Source organism: Lissotriton helveticus, chromosome 2_1 (assembly GCF_964261635.1).
Source record: "Lissotriton helveticus chromosome 2_1, aLisHel1.1, whole genome shotgun sequence".
In the NCBI taxonomy this organism is placed as follows: domain Eukaryota; kingdom Metazoa; phylum Chordata; class Amphibia; order Caudata; family Salamandridae; genus Lissotriton; species Lissotriton helveticus.
In genome coordinates, this window is record NC_136059.1 from 237367427 (window position 1) to 237387347 (window position 19921).

General features: G+C 44.1%; 1 protein-coding gene and 1 long non-coding RNA gene across 2 annotated transcripts in view; one reads left to right on the top strand and one right to left on the bottom strand.

The window, feature by feature from the left end:
• Window positions 1-250: 250 nt before the first annotated feature.
• On the bottom strand, window positions 251-19470 carry LOC144817864 (uncharacterized). Its single transcript, XR_013606989.1, has 3 exons — window positions 18724-19470; window positions 17530-17934; window positions 251-1427 (listed from the first exon to the last, which is right to left on the bottom strand). It is a non-coding gene; the product is annotated as an uncharacterized LOC144817864 (long non-coding RNA).
• The window catches only part of SETBP1 (SET binding protein 1), a 286687-nt gene continuing 286134 nt past the window's right edge, over window positions 19369-19921 (top strand). The window contains exon 1 of the mRNA XM_078674737.1: window positions 19369-19570. The gene's annotated coding sequence lies outside the window, so the exon portion shown is untranslated. The remainder of the gene's footprint in view (window positions 19571-19921) is intronic.

Here is a 19921-nt window from a genome sequence, read left to right on the forward strand (position 1 = left end):
GTTTAGACAGAGGTGCAGGTGCATATAGCGCCAGTGCAAGGTTTGTGCCAGGCCAAATTCTTCCTGCAATGCTGCAAAGGACTTGAGCTTACCCTGAGAGAGCAGGTGTGGAAAGGTATGTATGCCTGCAGCGTGACAGGGAGTCCAATCAAGCAAGTCCCGCCAAGCGGATGCCATGAATACGCCATATGGATGCTTTGCCATGAAGGTAGGTATTCACGGAGAGGAGCTTGTGGGCTCCTGCCCAGGTTCTGTACATTGTCTGGACAATAGGATTTAAGGTCCCAGCACTGGTAGGTAGGGGTAGGTAGAGGTGAAGCAACCCTGGCAAGCCATGGATGAGCCGATTTTCAAATGTCACCCATAATGAGGGAATCCAAACCTGGGTATGCATACTGTGCCGAGTGGAGAGCCATACAATAGTGCTCCACAGAAGGGAGGCCACAGAGCTGTGAAGTTTCTTAATGGCTAAACAGGGTTTGAATGACCCACAGACAAAGGTCTTGATGGCCTTGTCCACTTGTCAAAGTTTCAAGAGAGGCGTTAGCAGGGGGCGCAAGCTGGGTACCAAGGTGAAGCCTGGGAGGGTCGCCATTTTCACCTCTTGCATGCAGACCCAGAGGGACAGGTTCAGGTGTGACCATTTGTCAAAGTTGAGTCCCATGCACCCCACGAGTGGGTCGAGGTTGTCCTCTATCATGCACTCCAAGCCCCTGTTAAGATAGACGTGAGAAGCCTTCCATTTAAACAGGAATCTGAGGACAGCAGCAAAGGTGGTAACTCTCATATGAGGGGGGGAGTTCGCTCTTACCCAAGTTGACTTTGCAACCAGAAATGGCAATGAATGCTTCAATACAACACTATAAAGTTTCCTCCAATGACCATCATACTTTACCCAGCTACATTGTTCATATTCTTGATAAGTCAAATGTTAAAGTACAACAGTGAAGACAAATATCATCTCATTGTATCTTTTATTTTCTTAATGTACTTATCTTTCTGTTTTTCTTTTCTCATTATTTCACGTTTATCAAGAGACAATTTTCTTTTTTCTCACATTATTTCATATAATTTCTAAAAAACACATACATGGTAAACAATTCATAATCATGAATGCATTTCTATAAAGTTAATACAAAACTCAACTCAAGAAAATTTCAAAGTAAGTATATACAACAAAACACCCCTGGATACCATTCAATATACACAGTCACACATCAAACATTCATATCATCCAATCTCACTTATACAATATCTGTACACTGTTGAGTTTTATGAGACAGAAAGGAATCTCTGCCTGTAATCCATTCTCAGTGTGAAACACGAGACTACGCACTTGGTCGACGCGCGTTTCGGTGGGTTTGAAGTTGTTAAAAACCATCTTCCTCAGGACCTATCCAGATGCAACCTTTCAATTCCCAGGGGACCTAAAAATATATAAAAAATGTCACCACCATTGTACTCTGAAAGTCAGATTATAAGTACTCAGTAATTATACATTAACAACCTCAGCATGAACATTCATATGTGACTGCACACCATTTATAATTGCCCAAAACACAATCATTCCAGAGAAGAGCTTTTGGAACGTTTTTAATATAAGAAAAACTATCCAAGTTTAACAATCTATAGAGATCAGTCAAAAAAGAAAACAAAAGAAAAAAAAGAGTGTATTATCATAATCCAGGGTCAGCCGACCTCAATAGATTAAACACCATCACCATCACCGTGAGAGAGTAAGTAGCATGTGATGCTAAACTGGGCACCTTATATCCCATAGTTATCACTACCTTCATATTCACTTACATCCCATCAAAAGGGATGTATTATCTCAGCTAGTTTCTTTATCGTAGGGAAGCCTCAAAATGCCATTACGGATATCATTCGATATCCGGAAAAGATTTGTTTAAGTTGCCTGTAACCAAAAGTTTGAAATTGTCTATAGGTTTATAGCCATCTAGTATAGTCCAATCAAAGGTTATCTTGGCAATGATGACTTACCTAATTGGCAGTAGAATTATTCTACTGCCAATTAGGTAAGACATCCGTAATGGCATTTTAAGGCTTACCCTTCCTGGTATCATGTTATCATTGCTTAATTTGAGCAGGTTATTTCGGGTGCTCAGCATTTGCACTTAATTGTCAGCACCAGCACTTATGACAGTTTGCCACATTGTGGTGCTGTCTGTCTAAGTTAGAAGTGAGAAATATAACAGTCTTTTAGTAATTCAATATGCATTAAAAAGGGACTGATAACAGCCACCCAAGCTTTTCCTACAGTATTGGGTGCCTGGAATAGTCTGCATTATCACACTTGTAGGAGTGTTATGGTTAGTAGTTGTGCTGGTACTCTCATTGGCACTGATGGCGGGGCAATGGTTGGGACAAGCTGCAGTGGCCTCTTGACGAGGGATTTGGCATGATTGACTCTAGTAGAACTGTGCCCAGAAGTAGAGAATTTAACTTAAAATTCTCCAGAGTATCGTGCCCAGAAGAAGACATACCTTTGTTTTCAACAGGTTCGGTTGGGGGCCAATAAGCAGAGGATGACCTATAATGCTAATGACAGAAAGTGGAACTCATAATTTGGTCTTAGACGCCTAATTAATATGAGTTGTGTGGAACAAACAAGGGTAATCCAAAATGTATACTATAATTGAGTGTAGCAATGACATCAAACAAAGCTATTTTCATCTGGCCTGAAAAGGCTACACATACAGGCTTTGAGACAAAACTCTACCATATGCTGCCTGTTGCAAGTCTTTCTGTTGTTTCACCCAGGCCTGGTCCATATACATGATAGCACCTCTTGAGTCCAGAAGTGCTGGCACTGACCGACAGCGCAACAAATCTATTTGAATAGACAAAATTAAAGATAAATAGCCTGGAAGCACCAGTGACATTGGCATAGCCTCATCCAAAATGTTGTCTCAATAGTTTGACAGGTCTTACAGGACACAAAGGAATAATATGTCCTGGCTGACTATCATAAAGACATGGCTTTATGTGGCATCTACAAGCTTCTGTTTCAACTGACAGCCTTTCACTACTGGCTCCAAGTTACATAGGTTCTTCAAGTAAAGTAGCAGAAAAATTAGAGACTTTAGCTGATTATTGGGGATCAAGGTGGTCAGATGTGGCACTTTATTATTAGTATTTCTCTGATTCTGTGCTCTATCTATAAAATGAGGTCAGTCCGTTCAGTCAATGAAGCAGAAAGTAGCATATATGCTAATTCATTGAGCATTTCTTCTCAAAGACCTCTTCTGAGAGGAGTCATCTGGGTCTTTTTATACCAAATGGTCTCTGTGGCTACTTGTTTGAACAGAGTAATATGTTAGGGAATCCATACTGCCTTGCTGGAGATTATATGTGAGGCACTTCTGCAGAAGCTTCGGAATCAAGGAAAACAAATTAGTTTAAACAATGCCAAGAAGGTAGCATGATCAACCAAAGAGAGAGAGAATCAGTAACCACTGGGAGTTGAGCCCTAAAAAGGCCGAGCCAGTAAAGCTATTTATAAATAAGGCTCAGAGTTTTCTGTTTTTAGTAATTTTTACAAACAAATACGGAGAGAAAACAATGCCTTTCTATCTGTATTTCTTTTTAAAATCGGAAAAATACAGAACATTTTGCTCCTTGTGAACGACACTCCCAGCAGTACTTCATGAATTCATGAGTAATTACAAATACAAAAAGAAAAACAGTTGTGGTATATGATGCCGCACACTGTGGAGTTCCTAGTAATGCTGTGCTCTCTCCAAGGGTCAACCGTAATGAACACCCCAATATTTAAATTTTCACAGATAAAGATAGAGTGAGCACTATCCTAATTCATTCATTAGTCAGACCCATTGGTTTCGTTCCTAAAGTCACATTTCATTGTATGCCAACAATCCATAGCAACAGAAACCAATGCATCAGGGAGAAAGAAACCCACAAAATTAGGCAATGTCTTGATTTGTATTTCAGTAGAATTCTTTATTTTATTAGACGCTTCATATAATGGGCACACAAATACATCAAACGCGTTTCATTCCACCATAGAGGGACTTCTTCAGGGCAAAGCATAAGTCATTCAGAAATACAAATATCCTAATCCAATTGAAAGACATTAACCTTTGGAAAAGAACAGTTCATCAGCAAATTGCCTCAAAAAAAGGCAGTTGGAAAAGGAGACTTCTTGTATACCTAAGGATAAAGTATATCTTGCAGATATCGGTATAGGGGAGGGCCATGTTTGCCATTGTTAAGGATATGAATCTCTTAGAAGTTGAATACAACTCGGACCGCCATATGTTCTGGCCTACTCTGCAATGTCGAAAAATATACAAATCAATACATTGACTCATTTTCTAGCTTCCTTTCTCCCTCATACACTGGTTTCTGTTTCTATGGATTGTTGGACATACAATGATATGTGACTTTAGGAACTCAATTAGGATAGTGCTCCTTCTACCTTTATGGCTGAGCAACTTGACAATATGGGCAGTTAAAAAAATATGATGTGATTTCCTTAAATGAAGGCATATGCTAACCTATATTTGTATACAAAGGAAATATTTACCTATGGGTGTGTTTTTTTTTTATATTTGGCTGCTTAATTTTCTAAAACACAACAGGCCTCAAAGTATGAGAGCATGTTTATCAGTTAAATACATTTGGAAATATACCACTTTATGACCCCATTTTTCTCAAAATACAAAATAAATATGAATAAATACCAAAAAGATGGCCACAAAAATAAATATGAATAAATGTAGATGGAAATGTAAAAAAAAAAAGAAATAATATGAAACCAGGGGCCAGATGTAGGAAGGCAAATACCGGTCGGTAACGGACGATTTCGGCCGTTACCGACCGGTATTTGCAGATGGAGATGTAGGGGCATGAAAATGTTACAAATCGGTATCTTTACCGATTCTGTAAATTTACCGAATCGGTATATTTACCGAATCGGTAAATCTACATGTAGGTGGCACGGTAATCAGTACCACAGGCCCTTACCGAATCGTTATTTACCATGGAATACCATTCCATGGTAAATAACGAATTCCTGTGTACATGCACATCTGTGCATGTACACCTGTGCCATGTGACACACATACATACCCTTAGGGCATGTATGTGTGCCACATGGCACACAAGCCTGTATCAGGGGTGCAACAGGGTGTCAAAGTGACACCCTGTCCCCCTTGCAAATTCGGCATTTTTACCGAATCGGTATTTACCGATTCGGTAATTGACATTGATTCCTATGGGCCTCAAGGCCCATAGGAATCAATGTCAATTACCGAATCGGTAAATACCGATTCGGTAATTACAGAATCCTACAGATTCGGTAAAAAATACCGAATTTTTAACTACATCTCATTTACCGAATCTAGAATACCGAATCGGTAAAATTCGGTATTCTAGAGTCGGTAAATGAGAATTACCTTCATCTAGCCCCAGGAGCCTTATTTATAAAATAACCCACATTGGCCAGATTAGAGCAAAACTGAACTGCATGAAAGGTAAACTGAGCTAAGAGGGCTCCCAAGAATTCTCTCACTGTTGGCAATCCGCATTGAATGTTGGGAATCCCCATTGAATGTTGGGCCCCCTGGAATGGCCATAGGAATGTCAAAGGGGGTGTGGCTAAGGTTTGCGGACAAGCTGATTTTCATTCTGGAGTCTAAACTTGAGTTTTCTGATGCTGTGTGGTAGATCGAAAACCCTGGAGTTGGTCTATGGAATCAGAGGGACCAAAAACTCTTAGGTATTGCAGCCAATTAAGGGCTGCATGTAAAGTCAGCCCTTCGCCTCATGAGAGGAACTGAGGAAAGGGTGACACCCACTGTAAGTCACACTGTTGTCCAAGATGAAACATGGGTTACTGAGAGGATTCCCTCTAGATTCTGCTCGGCTGTTACGTATCTGGGAGTTAAGGTGGCAGCACAGATAGATAGGATAGTTTCTTTAAACTATGAAACACTGTTGAAAGAGACAGCAACGTCACTTAAGAATCGGCACAAGCTACCAATAGGTATTATCGGGCGCATAAATATCATAAAAATGAAGATCTTGCCTAAGTTTCTCTGCCTGTTTAGGTCTATCCCACTGCGGGTGAATACTTCCCTTTTCAAGCGGCTAGAGGGGGATTTTAAGTAGCTTCGTATGGGGCTACAAGAAAGCACGAAAAGCTATAGATTTGCTAAAACTTCCCTTTAATCAAGGCGGTTTCGATTTTCCTGATTTTAAAATGTACATCTGGTCAGCTTTTTTGGGCCGCCTTCGTAGCTTTATCAATCCTGAGAGTAGTCATTACTTTCATAAATTTATGTTAGGTGAAGAGAGTGATCTGTTACTGTTTAGAACTAAAGATCTGAAATACTACAAAAGGGTTCAATTTAAGACTGCTTGAGATAGTATATCCATATGGTGTGCTATCTCACTTAAGCACAATGTGTCACTTTTAAACAATACATTTCCTTTCTGGTATAATCCAGGCCTGCCAGAGATATTTAATGATCCTCTGGGTAAACGCTGGGCCAGTAATGGGGTAGTATGCTTAGGTGATCTCTACGACTATAGCGGCTTCATTTCTTTTGGGAAAATGCAGATACTCTATAAATTATCCGATAATATGCAGTTTAAATATCTGCAGATTCACAACTATTTTATAAAGCACTTAAATCTGATAAACATATCCGATTCCGACATATGGAACTGTTTACATGCCACTAACGAAAAATCTCTGATTAGCAGAGCGTATAAAAGTCTTTGCACTCACAGATCGGATGATTGTCTGAGAATAGCTGATCGCTGGAGTAGAGTCATGGGTCTTGGCTAACAATATATCACACGCTCTTAGCACAATAGTTAAATCAGTACATTGTTCCGAACTGTGAATGCAACAGTATCGCACAATATGTTTAGTATATTATATGCCGGATCAGATTCCAAAATGGTCACCTAACAATCAGGCTAGCGACCGGACAAAATGTCCAAGATGTGATCTGTATGCGGCAGACATAAAAAACATGTTCGTCACATGCCCAGAACTCTCTATATTCTGGCAGAAGGTTGCCCATATTTTATCTCAAAAGTTGGGGATTGAAATACCTTTAACGACTATGGAAATAATGATGGGAAGAAGGAACTCGGGATCTAATACTGAAGATCTATTAACCATCTTGCTGGTCTCTGCAAGATTGACAATAGCCCGGGCCTGGATCTCACCAAAATCTCCCACGGTAATGAATAGGTGAACATTAGTCAGACAAATATATGATATGGAACATGCGCTAGCTAAATCAAAAAGAGCTAGCTCTATACTTAAATGTAATACAATATGGGGAACATTGTTCTAAACTCTAACTAATGATATAAGAAATTTATGTTTTGCGCTCTCGCTTTTATTTATCACTTTACAAGTAATTAATATAATATTGTAACTACTTCTAAGAGATGTTCATGTCTTGATTATGATGACACAGTTTATTCTGTCTCTCCATTGCGTTGACAAATAAAAAAAGAGAGGATTCCCTCTAGAAAACTGCTCCTAACAGCACCAAGAGGAATGGACAGTGGCACACCAGGAGCAATGGCTTCACCAGACTCCAGATGAAGAACTGTAAGAAGGAAATTCTGGAAGGCAGGCTTTCGCCACAATAGGGATTGTGCACTAGTTTTTTGTCTAGGAGATATTGTTAGAGAACAAAGTTTGTAAGGGCCTTACCTGTAGAAGTACAAATTGTGAATTGAGCCTGTCTGTCTCCTAGAAGATTCTGAATAAAGGAGCAGCTTCCAATTCCCTGGGCAACAAACCTTGCCTGAGGTCGTTGGGACCTTATATAGTCTGCTATTGCTGGGAACATGTGTGCACCGATTGGTGGTTGTATCTAGTGCTTCTATTGGATTAGGGTTAGTGTTCTAATTGGTTGGGTATTTGAGGGTTCTGGTTGGTTTCTGGGTCTGTGATTCAATCAATGTAGGGTTGGGACTAGGGCTAGGGTTAGGCTTTCTATTGGAAGTAGGGACTAGGGTTTCCCATGTCATTGGTTGCTGGGACTAGGATTGGGTCTAGGGCTAGGGTGAGGGCCTATATTTGACATAGAGATTGGGGTTTTTGAACCTGATTGAGTGCTTGGACTAGGGCTAAAATTAGCTGTAAGCTCTTGGTCTCCTATTGGTTCTAGATTTTAAGGCTAGTGTTGCAAATTGATAGGGTTAGGGCTACGGTTCCGATTGGCTGAAGGGGTCACCTGACAACTAGGGCTATAAAAGGCCAAGGTTAGGGCGTCAAAGCTAAGGGTGGAGAGGATAAGGGCAGTTGCCTGTTTGAGCCTGTTCGAGACCGGTCGGGTCAAGGACGAGAAATGCAGCCCATTTCCCATTCAGTAATACCCACCCTACACCATCCACATCCACAGAGTAACACACTCGCACCAAATGTACATCACACACGTACTACGAACAAGTCCTTTGCACACATTAATGTACCAGCATAGACTGCAAAACCACATCTATATACCCTTCTTTCCCAGCTACCACACATTTCCACCATCACCTACAAACAGTACACAACTCTATCCTATTCCAACCTATACACTCATCACTAACACAACTAAAATCCATACCATACTTAACTACAACCCATCCAGTCACACACTGCCCGAATCTAATTACTCCTAACATACCCACTTTTATCATTAACAAACCAATACTCAGCCTTCCATCATCTGTCCAACCAACAACCTCCTCTTATTTCTACCACAATAACCCAACACAACACTTACATGCCACAGTACCACACATTTTAACTCTTGCAGAAAACAGGTCTAAAACAGACAGTCTACTTCATCCCCTCCCACACACAACATACACTCTACTCAGAAACACATCACCACCCTCTTTACCTTACAAATTCCACTCACAAACAATAGTATACAAACAAATCCATCTGATAAAATAAATACATCAGCACCTCTTTTCACTACTCCTCGAAAATGAAACATATCACACACATCAGCACAACAAACTCTCTCAAGCACAATGCCTCATAACACTTAGTCACAAAATGCAATCATACACCCACGCCGTAGCGGACTCGCCAGCTCTGTACGGCGCCAGCAAGCAGTGTGTGAATACTGTTCGTTGCTCTGAAGTTTGATTTAAGAAATTTGGAGTTTTCTTTCTTAAATACCTGTGTATATTTTAAACGGTGCTCTTTTACTTACTTATCTGCTCCCTCTTGCGGTCTATGCCCCATTCCACCACGGCTGGTGCCACTTGCGAGGAGGGCGTTGATAGACCTGGCTCAGCCCCTTGAGGGTGACACACTTCCGGCAGGGGCGGGTCCTGAGCCCTTATAGTCGCCCAGCCTGCACCCCCGCGTGGTGGACGCGCCAGCTCTGTACGGCGCCAGCAAGCGGTGTGTGAATACTGTTCGTTGTTCTGAAGTTTGATTTAAGAAATTTGGAGTGTTCTTTTTTAAATAACTGTGTATATTTTAAACGGTGCTCTTTTACTTACTTATCTGCTCCCTCTTGCGGTCTATGCCCCGTTCCACCACGGCTGGTGCCACTTGCGTGGAGGGCGTTGATAGACCTGGCTCAGCCCCTTGAGGGTGACGCACTTCCGGCAGGGGCGGGTCCTGAGCCCTTATAGTCGCCCTGCCTGCACCCCCGCGTAGTGGACGCGCCAGCTCTGTACGGCGCCAGCAAGCGGTGTGTGAATACTGTTCGTTGTTCTGAAGTTTGATTTAAGAAATTTGGAGTGTTCTTTTTTAAATACCTGTGTATATTTTAAACGGTGCTCTTTTACTTACTTATCTGCTCCCTTTTGCGGTCTATGCCCCGTCCCACCACGTATGGTGCTGCTTGCGTGGAGGGCGTTGATAGACCTGGCTCAGCCCCTTGAGGGTGACGCATTTCCGGCAGGGGCGGGTCCTGAGCCCTTACAGCCGCCCTGCCTGCACCCCCGCGTAGCGGACGCGCCAGCTCTGTACGGCGCCAGCAAGCGTGTGTGAATACTGTTTGTTGCTCTGAAGTTTGATTTAAGAAATTTGGAGTGTTCTTTTTTAAATACCTGTGTATATTTTAAACAGTGCTCTTTTACTTACTTATCTGCTCCCTCTTGTGGTCTATGCCCCGTTCCACCACGGCTGGTGCCGCTTGCGTGGAGGGCTTTGATAGACCTGGCTCAGCCCCTTGAGGGTGACGCATTTCCGGCAGGGGCGAGTCCTGAGCCCTTATAGCCGCAATGCCTACACTTCCACGCGGCGGGCGCGCCCAAGGCAAGCCCGTCTGAGCCAGTCCGACGCCAGATGCCGGACTCCCTGGGTGTCGGCCGGTCTGTTTGCTCCAGTATTCCCGCGAGGAGCTATTTGGCTTCCGACCTCTGGCTCCCTGCGCGGACCATTGCTGGCATGTTGACACCCCAGGTACTAGGTGCATAAAATGCGGGTTCAAGGCTACTGGGGCTGACCCTTTAACCCCAGAGTCACTTAACCCCGTGAACCTTAATGTACTTAGTCTGAACTGTAGGTCCCTGGTGAGGCACCATGAGGATGTTTTTGAGTTGCTTCAGGAGAGGTCACCTGATTTACTCTTCCTCACGGAGACATGGCTTACCGATGACGCGACTGCTATCCCGGCCTTAGCCCTCCCATCGGGCTACTCTATGTATACCCAGAAAAGGCCCTACGGTAGGGGAGGTGGGCTTGTGGTGATAGCCAAGTCTACTTTTCCTTGCACCCTTTCCCCAGTAACATTACCTGACTGTGAATGCACGCAGTTTAAAATGAGGATTTCAGACAATTTCGCTTTTACGGGGCTCCTTATTTACCGCGCCCCTGGTTCGTCTCGAGCCTTCCAGGAAGTTTTGCCCCCGATTATCTCCCCCTTGGCCCTGCAGGCTTCTAACTTTAGTATACTGGGTGACCTCAATCTTCATCTAGAGCGACTTGACTCCCAGGGCATCACTAACTTTCTTGGAGATCTGGAGGCCTGTCAGCTGGTTGAAGGCCCTTCTCACTTAGCAGGCCACTTACTCGACCCGGTATTCTCTAACCTTGAGGGAATCAGAGTGTTTGCCCCCTCCCTCTCATCTGGACTGACCATTTTCTTATCCATATTTGCATTCGGGTCGCGGCTGTGGCTCGCCAGCGCCCCTCCCCCCTTTGGAGACGCCGTGGCACAAACTGGACGTCCCCAGCTTAGCGGTCCATCTTAAAACCTCCCGTCCGGCTTGGCCACATAATTTGGAGGACACAGATAATGCCTTCAGGGGCTGGGTTAACAGTTCCCTGGACCTCCAGATACCCAATAAAATATCACGGCCTAAACGTGTGCAATCTCACCCCTGGTATACCGAGACCCTAGCGTCTGAAAAAAAGCATTGTAAGGTTCTTGAACGCATCTGAAGGTGCTCCTATGATTCCTCTGCAAAAAATAGCTATTGGTCAGCTACCAAAGGCTACCAAAGCATACCACAAACTGATCAGGAAAACCAAGGCAGCGTTCTGCACTGACCTGATTCACTCCAGTCAAAATCCCTCTAAATCCAGTTTTGCACTAATAAAAGACATGACTAAAGCCCCTGTGGGCCCTAGTAATCTTATTTCATCCAACTCACAATGCGAAGATCTGGCCCTCTTCTTTACTAATAAAATACAGGTGATTTACTCCTCGTTGGAAGCCAGGAAGCCTCCCCCCACCCCTAGCCCTGCGCTATACCGACCCGATTTCCCAGCCCCTCTCCAAACTCTTCCCCTTATTTCACATAAAGATTTGGGTCTCCTTGCCATCAAGGTGAAGTCCAGATCTCCTGTCGATCCAGTCAAACCTGATATTTTTAGGCTCTGCAAGGACTCCATCCTGCACGAAGGATGTGCACTGAATAATAGATCATTGGGATCATTATCCCTAGGTCCTGGAAACACGCCAAAGTCATCCCCCTGCTGAAGAAGCCCTCCCTTGATCCCTCCCGGCCCGAAAATTTTAGACCCATCTCCCTTTTACCGTATCTGGCAAAGGTGATGGAAGCGCACGTGAATGCTACCCTGACTAATTACCTGGAAAGTAATGGTATTTTGGACGAGTCACAAAATGGCTTCCGGGCTAGACATAGCACGGAGTCAGCTCTTGTGGCCGTCTCAGAACAACTGAGGGCCTCTCAGGATTTTGGTAACACCTCCGCCCTGATCCTGCTGGATCTGAGCGCAGCGTTCGACACGGTCTCCCATGAGATACTGCTTAAGCGCCTCTGGGAGATCGGGGTCGAAGAGGGGGCCCTGGCTTGGTTCATGTCATTTCTATCTGACCGTTCCTTCCAGATCCATGCCCCCCCGTAATCTTCCAGCAGGTTCCCTCTTGAGTGCGGCGTCCCTCAGGACTCGGCGCTCAGCCCCACGTTGTTTAACATGTACGTCCGCCCATTGGCCATACTGGCATGGGAGCTTAGGATCAACATGATTTCCTACGCGGATGATACGCAACTTATCTTTACTTTCCCTAAGGGCACCATTCCTGACCATGCTAAATTCCAAGAAGATGTTCTGGCCATCTCCAACTGGATGTCGGATAATTATCTTCAGCTTAACTCCTCCAAAACGGAGGTGCTCTGGCTGGGAGGCAACATACAGAAGTGGGACCATCGCTGGTGGCCCCCTGCGATGGGCCCCCACCTACTCCGAAAGAGAATGTTAAAAACCTAGGAGTCCTAAAGGACAACTCTTTGTCCTTTGAATCTCACGCCAAAAAAGTTGCAGGAACCTGCTTTGTCCGCTTACGCTGTATTAAGCCCATCTTAGGCTTTTTTGAGCCGCCCACTCACCAAGTTATTGGTCAGTCCCTGGTTCTCCCCCACCTAGACTACTGCAATGGTCTTTTATTGGGTGCTAAGAAGGCAGTAATCAAGAGACTCCAGCGGGCTCAGAACGCGGCGGCCCGTATCCTCTTTGCCCTACCCAAGCACTGCCATACCTCTCACCTGCTTCGCCGATTCAACTGGCTGCCAGTGAAACAAAGGATTGATTTCAAGATCCTTTGCCTCACCCACAAAATTCTTCACGGCCTTGGCCCTCGTATACTGCAGAATCCCTGTACCTCCTACGTCCCTACCCGGGCCTTACGCTCTGCTGATCTTCTTCTTGCACGCACCATCAGAGTGCGTAAGAGTAGGATGGGGGGCCGATCTTTCAGGTCCCTTGCCCCGGCCCTGTGGAATTCCATCCCTTTGGAGTCAGGTGTCATTCAAAATCATTGGCGCTTCCGGAAATACATCAAAACCTGGTTGTTTGCCTCCATTCAGGAGGTCGATACTTAGGCTGCGTTCAGTAGCCACCCCCTCGCCTGCCCTCTGACTCCCGTTAGCGCTGGGATGCCCCGTTGCTGGGGCAGCCATGCGCTTTTCAAGCATACTTAACATAACATAACATAACACCTTTCAAACTAGACAAATGAACAAACTCCAATGCCAAGCTTTCTCTCTTCCACCACACCTAATACGCATACAGAAACACAGCAACTCTCTTCCAACTGCCTTTCATCCATTGGGCAATTTAGAAGCTTACTACATGGCCCACATACTGCACCATCACCACTTACTCATACACCTTCCGCACTTAACATACGCAAACAATATAAGCAACGTGCCACACAACATAACTTTGCTTCTCCATGTCTACTGCACAACAAGGTTACACAACAAAAACAACACAGCACACCAATTCAAACACTGTCTCCACCACCTACGCACTGAGACCCATCAAAATGCCCTCTTAGCCTGCTGGACGAGGAATAAATTACAGAACAGCTACACGATGGCTATCCTAATAGATAATACCAGCACAAAAACACACCTGATACTAACCCACATAATACTAAACACTCTTCTACAAAACAAAGTCTCACGGTCACTAAAGCTCATATTCTAAGCTGTCTACTAATAAATGCGAGATCACTCTCTAAAAATAAACCTCACACCTACGACCTTCTCACCGAGGCAAAACCAGACATACTATTCATAACGTAATCATGGTTGGGAGATGATATGGCTCCACACCTGCATGAAGCCATTCATCTAGGCTATCAAACAATCAGCTAAAATCATATAGGCAAAAAATGAGGTGGTATAGCTGTTGTGTTCAGGCAACCATTACATATCATTAAAGTGGACAACATCTCCATAAATAATAGTGAGGCTCTTCTCACAAGTTGCAATACTACACCGTCTTCCTCCTGTAACTTCCTGCTCCTTTACAGACCTCCACCTAGCAAGGCCACATTCCCAGACACACTTCTAGTCACAGTTACAAACCTGATAACAATACACGCCAACCTATACATTCTGGGTGACCTCAACATTTAGTTGGACAAACCCAATATGACCCATCCAAAAACAATAATCACTAGTCTAGACGCACTGAACCTGCATCAGATTGTCCACAAACCCACACACATCACTGGACATATCCTAGATATCATTTTTGCTAATACTGAACTAGTTACCTTTCAAACTATAACTCCAGTCACAGGGTCAGACCACCATTTGCTTGCTTTCCAACATAAAACAACACTAAGCGACTCACCTATAACCACCTTACGTGCATCCACCTATCTACCGTGGAACAAACTCAATTTGGAACACTTAGAAACAACTAACATCTAGTACAGACCTGGAAACAATAAATTGTGTTTAAAAGCTATATGAGTTGTTACAGGAAGCTTTTGATATCCTGATACCACTCAAAACCTCACAACAGAACAAAAGAAAACAAGCACCGTGGAGAAATACAGAGATAAAAGAAATAAAACTACAAACACGATAGCTGCAACGTGCCTGGCTCAAAACAAACAATAAGCAAGACAACCTTCACCTACAGAAAATTAACTGATTATTCTTTACTGCCATTTATCTCTCTCTCTCTCTCTGGGCTATACCAGCATGCCCGATGTTTTGTAATATGATCTATGGGACTCACTGTTAATCTTCTTGGTCTTTAGACTGCACATTATTTCCAAATATATTTCAGTAATGTCTATGTCAAAGACTCGATAGATACTATTTTTAGACGCGTCGTGACTTACTGAATGGTTATCTGACAAGGGGTAATTTAGATTCCCCATTAGGGCTACTATTTAAAGTTAATAAATATTGTGGCAAAAAACTTCTGCTGATTTGAGCAGGGAATATATTTGATCACCATTCGGTGTTTCGAAGCGTGATAGACTAAGAACTGGGCCGATAATGGAACTCAGTTAAGTCCAGCACGACAATGGGTGCATGTTTTTTCATCTGTTGTTTTGTTTGTGTGTTCCTTTTTTTCTTTCTTCACAGGTTCGGACACCTGGAAATGCCAGGGGAGTCCGGTACAAAATTGTGCGTTTTTTATAAATTTTACATTCCTTGCACTTTTGCCACTGGGGTTAGGGTACCCCTTAGCGTGTGTACACCGCCCAGTGGGGTCTTCTTTCTACACTACTCTGTGGTCCTGATGAAAGCTCAGCCGACTTGGCTACTCTGAGCAGAAACATGTCGACCGTTGATCACTATTTGGACACAGTTGGCTCAAATTAATGGCCAAATGTTTGTCCATAATAATTGTTTTTAATGAGAGCTTGCTGTGTCTTTATTAAAATTAATTTCTGACTACAGTAAGTTCTGTTTTAACCACACTTGTCACTAGTTCACCACTATTCACGAAAAACCAGCTCCACTGCAATTGCAGGTGTTGTAGCACACTGGGTAGGCATTCGGCTTGCTCAGTGGAACCCGATGTTGAAGCATGTCACCCACTAGGGGTGAGTGAGGGTTTTCTTAAAAACCTTTATGGTTTTTCGGTACACCTCTGTCACGTTCTTCCTTTCCTTTTTTTAAAACAGGATCCGGTCACAGACTGAATTTGGGTTTTAATGGATAAGGAATCATCCAGTTTCACCTCCAAGTGTTTGACTGCCCTGACCGAATACTGAGGAGGAGACATGTCAGCTGGTCAACATTGTTCCCAGGATGTTCCCATACATCCTGAGAGGGAGATCCGAAGAAGAGTATTTCGGATTTCTCTGGGTTGCATTTTAGTTCATTAAGTCTGAGTCAGGTAAAAACTTTCTTCAGACAATTTTTTTATCATCTCACCGTCGAAGTCTTCGTCCTTTTCACATGTGCCCCTCTTCTATCCCTCTACTATCCTTCTAAATCCAAATAATCGACTAATATCCACCACTCAAATTACTTTCATATTTCACTATACTAATTCACCACTTATCCTTTATGGGTTCCGGAGTAGCGTGCTACTCACCGAAAAAATTGCTTCAACACCCCATATGGGGTAACAAGTGCTATATAAATGCAAACCCTTTTCCCTCTTCTATCCCTCCGCTATCCTTCTGAATCCAAAAACTGACTAACCTATCCACCACTCAAATTACTTTCATATTTCACTATACTAATTCAACAATAATCCTTTATGGGTTCCGGAGTAGCGTGCTACTCGCTGAAAAAGAGCTTTGGCGCCACGTTAGGGGTAGTAAGCGCTAAATAATTACAATACAATACACTACAATATGAACCTAGCATCTGGAATTGCATCCCCATAGACACCAGAACTGCTCCAACTCTCCTGCAATTCATAAAGAAATGTAAGGCACATCTGCTAAAATACCACTACCCTCATAAAATAAAAACCCACCTGTTACTTGCTTCTGTTCAATGAAAATGAATCACAACTCATTTTTCAGCACTATCTTGCTTCCCAGGAAGATTAGTGCTTTAGAAGTACCACTACATACCTGCTTGCAGTCCATAACAGGTCATTGCAGAGCGGGGAGTTTTAGGTTGTACAGGATACTGTGTCAACTTTCAGTGTATTGCATTGTAATTATAATGGCACTTTCATATAACAGTCATGACTGGGGACAACAAGCACCACAACCTGTTTCCCTTCGTATCCTAAGTATTCCATTTGGTATGCCCCTCACCAAAATGCCGAGATTAAGAGGTATTTTCCCCTGCATGGAGAGTAACACAAAGACGTACTAGATAAAACTCTGTATGTTTTTCCCTGTTCTGGCAACAAAACAAAAACATTCTGAATGCATTTACCTCCTGCTTGGTGGTGGAGCAGGTGCTTTAATTGATGCAGGGTTTTGTTTTGGCCCGTCATGCTGGGGCATGGGCAGGAGGTGGGCAGAGCAGGGTTGTTCAGAGCTGTGGAGGGGCATTTGCAGTTCTCCCTGTTATACTATAGCAGGGCAGGAGGAGACCAGGCACATCGGCTGATCTGCACATGGGTCTAGGCTTGATGTCCCTAGGCCTGAAATCACCTGGTTGCAAAACCAGTAATTCTGGGTCTGGAGAAACCATGCAAGTTAGAATGGCTAAGCGTGGTATCTCCCCATCAATACTGCTCTGGCCATTGGTAATGAGGGCCTTAGAACATCTAATGTCAAGAAAGAACCAGTTGATTCCAGTTTCATTTTGGAAGTGGTTATTGTTATCTGTAATTTTCTGGGGCATTTTTTTTAAAACCGTACTACTTACTTTTTTGTTGGTCATTGACAGCAAATTACCCAAACTTCTACATCCCACAACTGGACTCATTACAGCTCTTTTTGCCTCTGTGCCAATTCAGATAATGCTGCTGCGCGACACACGGTTTCATCACTCATCACACGGCCAACTGGTGAACTGCTACGATCTCATGCTACTGTCTCATGATACAAAGTACATTGAGTTGGAATCTCTTGCGCATAATAGGTTTCCAGCTCAGGAGTGAATTCTCTGCACATCTAAGCTTCATTTAAAACCTCACTCATTGGGAGGTGGCTCCAGATGAGTATGTTCTTGCTGTGGGTGAAGGCAGGTGTGGCGATTTAGGCAGTGCAGGTGGACCAAATCCCAGATATCCAAGGCTCCGTCCCTTCTCCAATGCCCAGTCCCTTCTCCCTGTAACATCATAGAGTAAAAAATGTTAGACCATCATTACAAGTTGGTCATTTTCGAACCCATTAAAATTCGACATCGAGGTGTTTGGTTTTTATGTGGAGTGATAAATATCGCCCACTGTGAGCTATTTTAAATATAACATGCAGATTTTTGTGCCTTCCTCACCAAAACTCTATGTTCTGGTATTTACCAAGCATTGCTCCCCCAGTATATTCTATAGATGGGTCCAAACTGGGGTGGCGTATTGAGCAAAAGAACGATGGATTAAACCCAGATCTCTTGACTGGGGGTGAGTGGTTGAAAAGTTTCAGCACACCATCTATCATCTTGTAATTGCCCAGTATATTTAAGCAGGTTTAACCTGTCGAAATGTATTTAAGACGTATTTTTAACACTAAATCTGTAATTCCGATATGTGCAGTAAGAGGATTTCCTACCCATATCTAATTGTAATGCCCCACTTGGTCTAAAGCTTGCAGGGTTTATTTCTAACTGGCCAGCTAACATTTCTGCCAGATGCTCTGTATTTTCCTGACTTAGATTTGTTTACATTTGGCCTGCTGCTACTTCTGTAGCATTTGGCACGGATGTTTGCTATTTTGTAGTACATTGTATCTATCTACTGCACCGTTTTGTGTGGTTTGTGCGTGGATACATTCAAAAAGTTACTCAAATCATTGAAACAACAGTAAAGACAACAAGCAATGACTTTGATACATAGTTATGTAATTTAGCTTCACTTTTTGTTTTGACTGGAAATGGGCCAGATGCTGCCAGAGGATAATTTACCTAGATCTGTGGTGGATTTTTGCACCCAACCTCCGTTTTCTTAAATGTACTTGTTAGTGGTGTATACGTTGTTATCCCGTGTGTTTCTTTCCGGGATGTGGTTGGCCTAACGGGCTGGTCTGACAGGTCAGTGCGTGAACCTTTTTATTATTTTTTAAGTCACTGCCTGTTTTATGGTCCGCTGCACGGTTTTAATGTGTATTTCCCTGATATTCAAACAAACCCTGCCTGCCGCAAGCTCAAAACCTTGCAGTCTTCCATAATTTGAAGAACATTTATATAGCGGGTCTTTACAAGTTAAAAACTGCTCCAGTTTGCACACATGGGTCACTTTTTTAGTTGTCTGGGTCGGTAATGGGGGCACTTTTTATTTTGGTGCCAGGGTCGATTTTCTGTCCCAGTCCGATCCCAGTGACCGCGTACTCTGATGCCCCTTAGTACAATGTTACTTCTGTCCAGACGATGCCCATCCTCTTGATCTGCTCGTTTGGTGGGCGGTGGCACGCGGCTCCCTCGCAGCATCCCCCGGGCGTGCCATGCTCCAGTGTCTGTCAGCGCCGTGAGTGACAGGCGCGCTCCCGTCCCCGCCTGGCAGGCAGAGGGTTAAGGCTGGGGCATGCTTTCAGTTTGGGGCCTGCTCTGGTTTCCTTAGTGACGCGGGGACGGGCCCGGAGCTAGCCGCCGCCTCCTCCTGCCGCTGCACCGTCTCGGAGCCGAGCCAGCTATCATGGTGCGCCGCAGCCGACACACACCGACCACCGGGGCAAAGTTGTTCAGGGTCGGCCCCTCCGCTTCCCAGAAGGGCGGGTGAGGTCGAGGCAGCGCGATGGTTCGTCCACTCCCCCAGGTACGGTGTGGGTTCCTTCCTTGGGCTGGGGGCGCCACTAAACGCGCATCTGTACACTGCATTTCTGGGGTCTGTGCTTGCGGAGTGTACTGTAGGTACCGGCTCGGCATGTGGGCGGATGCAGTAGATGCTACCATTGGCGGTGCAATAAGTTGAGAACTTCACGATTTGGATTCCCGAACCTGGCGTCCTTCTAGGCGCTGCCACACTCTACTGGATATTTCGCTTCCAACGCAAAGCCGGGTGGCGGGAGGGCAGGTGGTCCCAGACACCACCAGGCTGGAAAACTGTGCTTTTTTTTTTCCCTTTCAGTCTCGCCCGGCAGAGGAGCTCCTGTGACATCTGCCCACC